Consider the following 3,725-nt stretch of genomic DNA (forward strand, 5'->3'; position numbering starts at 1 on the left):
AAAAATATGTTTAAACCATAGGTTATTCGACTCTGGTGTATTTCCCGATTCTTGGACAAAAGCGACAATAATTCCAATTAATAAGAGAGGATCGCGAAATAATCATGATAATTAAAGACTGGGTGATTTCTCTTCTTTCTGTAATTGGAAAAATGTACACCAAGTGAGTAACCGACTTTCGACTTGGGGAAGAATACGGGAAAAGATACCAGAGACGCAAGCTGGTTTCAAACAGGGTTTTTCCACCATGGATATTTTTAAAATCAAAATTATTCAGAAATGTTTACCAAGAAAAAAAGAAACTTTAAATTGCCTTCGTTGATATTAGAAAAAACCATTTGATTCTGTGAATTGCACAAAGCTTAGGCATTGCTTGTATTTAGCTGGTTTAAATGGAGAAGTGTTAAATGCACTTAATAGTTTATGTTAATCAGTAAAAGCATGTGTAAGAGGCAATAACAAAAGTTGTACTTATTGTTTTGAGTGTCCAATTGGATTAAGGCAAGGCTACATATTAGGTCCATTGTTATTTTCACTTTTCATCAACGAATTATCTACAGACATTTTAAGAAATGGGAAATGTGGAGTGCAGTTTTTTCCCGGACATATTAGAAATCATGCTACTTATGTTTGTTGGTGGTATAATTCTGGTATCTGACAGAATACCGAATTACAGAAGTAACTTCGCATTTTTCAATCATAACTGTGGGGGGTCTAAGAGTCAGTTTAGAAGGTTATATCCCATTAGTTAGACGATCCAGTTGTTAGACATTTTTATTTAGGCAAAGAGGGAATATACCTACAGGTGTAATGGATCAGTCCTAATTAGATTAAAGTACTGAGTAGGGATAGGGGACTCACAGTTTAGGGAGTATATATGTAACAATTTCGTTTAATTAACCTAAATTACCTTTCTCTCAGCACAGGTTCAATAGGCATGAGATTAACTATGTAAACTATGGAGTGGGTTAATTGTCTTACTGTATGATCAGTTGAAGGAGTTGAGTTTAGATTATCTACTCATCAAACAAATAAATATGATCTTGGGGTACGTATCATTATCAGTATCGATATGGCTGGTTTAAGGAAAGTAGAGTACATCACCTCTCGGCGTGAAAGGAAGCAGTTGATATTAGATGGATATTTTACAACAGAAACCGCGAGAGGCAAACTTGCACACATTGGAGATGTGTCGTCGAGAAATGGGAAATGTACAACTGTCGGTAACTTTCTTCGCAATCAGTCGGAACATAACCATCCGCCTGAAGAAACCACACAGATGCAGGCATTGTACGAGGAGCAAGTCACTCAAGTAGATGAAACCAACATCCCAGCGATGCATCATTTCAGAGCGTGAAAAGTGCACTTTACAGGTAAATATCATCCCGTATTTTTGACTTTGTTAGAAATAACTTCTTCTTTTTATGGTCCCACATAACTTGTTTCGCTGTTATCCATTTCAAGTTAATGAAATCATTATCAATATTTCATGTAACATATGTGTAACTGTTCCTTTGCTCTTTTTCAGGTATCGTCGCAAGACCATTCCAGCCTTACCCAGGTCGCGGTCAGCGGTAGACAAATGGTCAGAGACAACAGATGGACGTCCCTTTCTACTGTTCAGCGACGGCGACGATGACAAGATCCTGGCGTTCTCCACTGCAGAACAGATACAAGCCCTCCAGGAAGCTGACACCCTTTACATGGGTGGTACCTTCACAGCATGGCAAGGTTTATGGGATCAAGTATACATCATTCATGCCAGAGTTGGTCCCCAACACCTTCCCTCTAGTGTTCGCCCTTTTGCCAGATCGTCAAGCAACAACCTATGGCCGGCTTTTTTCGACAACTGAAGACAGAAAGGGTGCAGCAGGGTGACAAGTCTGCTATTGAGTATTTAGATGCTTGTGGACACTTGTTCGTCTGGGAAAAATAAACTGTAAAAGTTATTAAATGTAAAGTGCACATTACCAGAAACCGTCACAAAGTGTTGTTACAAACTGTATAAAATTTATCAAATGTAAAGTATCATTAAATGTTAAGTATAATATTAAAGTATCTATTTAAAGCTGCTTTGCTTTGTTTGTCAGATCTTATCTGGACTATTCCATTTTAAAATCTGAGGTAACAAGCATAAGGATTAGTGTGCACTCAACCGTTTAAAGTGTTGTTATAAGCTGTCTAACTATTGGGACGTCTAACTAATGGGAGGACGCCGTTTAGAAAGGACAAGTATTGTACTTAGAAGAGGTGGGCGTTCATCGACAGAAGAGGTGTGAGTTTATAAAGAGAATATATACATATACATGTACAGTCATTACAGTACCGATATCTAAAATGAGTACCTTTTTATAATGTATGGATTCTGAAAAAAAGCGTCAAATAAATTTACACTTAATACAAGCATTCAAAGTCAAAGAAGTTTATTGTACAAAAGGCCACCGGCCCATATACAAGAAAGAGTTACGCATATAGATACAATTACATTTGTTACACATTGGGATATACACGTTGTTTGATTAATTCATTTCTTTTGGCTAATGCATGCTTAATATAAAGAGAAAGATTTAATATATTTGATTCGTTCTTTGTCGTCAGCATAACTACAAAGGCGTTTATCGGTGACATTGCTATTAAATAATCTTTTATATATTTCTTTCGGAGATCATTGTAAAATGGACAGACAAACACAAAATGAATTTCATTTTCTATCTCTAGCTTACACAATGGACAAATTCTTTTCACTTTTTCAATGGACAGTTTTCTTCCTTCATTTACAAATAGGTCTAGCAAACCAAGTCGATATTTAATTAACTGTTTTCTTAAGTTTTCCGTAGTGAGTACTGATAAATATATTTCTGGTTGAAGTAAAGTCTTGAAAGTTTTGTAATATTCATAACGCGAACTATCCTCTAAAGTGGAGTGCCATTCTTGGTAGAACATATTTATAGACCGATTCCGAAATTCATTAAGAAACATATTTACATTTCCAACTGACTGACATAGCCATATAAAACCAAAACCATGCGAAAATAAAAGATTTCTTATATGCGATGTCCAAGTATTCTTTCCCATGTTATCTAAATGTAGAAGCATGTTATAGGCTAATTTGGGGAGACGTTGTTCATGCATATGAAGAATTTTAAACCAGTATTTTAAACATCTGATCTGAGAATTAATATATAATGGGTATCTACCACATTCACCATAAACCATGCAATTTGGTGTAGAAGATCCGACACAAAGAAACTTTTTACATGCTAATAAATGAACCTTCTCTAAACAGTCATAACGTTGAAATCCCCATACTTCAGAACCATACAATAAAATTGGTTGTATCTGGGTATCGAAAAGCTTAAAGAAGATATTAGGTGACATCGATCCCACTTTATGAGAAATAGACATTACACTTATTAAAGCTTTCTTTGCACGCAAGGACAAGTCAAGGGCACATTTTTTCCAATTCATTGTGTGTGAGAACCAGATTCCTAAATAAGTGTAGTGATCTACTATATTGACTAACTGACCATCGAATGACCATCTCTCTTTCGACGCTATTGGACCACCTTTTCTGAAGATCACAATTTTAGTTTTTTCCAAGTTTACGGATAATTTCCATTCTTTGGTGTACGTACTTAAAATATTTAATTGCCTTTGAAGGCCGACAACAGTATCTGACACTAAAATGACATCATCTGCGAAAAGTAGCATTAGTATTTCTATCC

General features: G+C 35.7%; 1 pseudogene; it reads left to right on the forward strand.

The window, feature by feature from the left end:
* Positions 1-1,072: 1,072 nt before the first annotated feature.
* Positions 1,073-1,878, forward strand: LOC139465571 (uncharacterized; annotated as a pseudogene).
* The last annotated feature ends 1,847 nt before the right edge of the window (positions 1,879-3,725 follow it).

This window comes from Haliotis cracherodii, unplaced genomic scaffold, assembly GCF_022045235.1.
Source record: "Haliotis cracherodii isolate W230 unplaced genomic scaffold, xgHalCrac1.p SCAF_18, whole genome shotgun sequence".
In the NCBI taxonomy this organism is placed as follows: Eukaryota; Metazoa; Mollusca; class Gastropoda; order Lepetellida; family Haliotidae; genus Haliotis; species Haliotis cracherodii.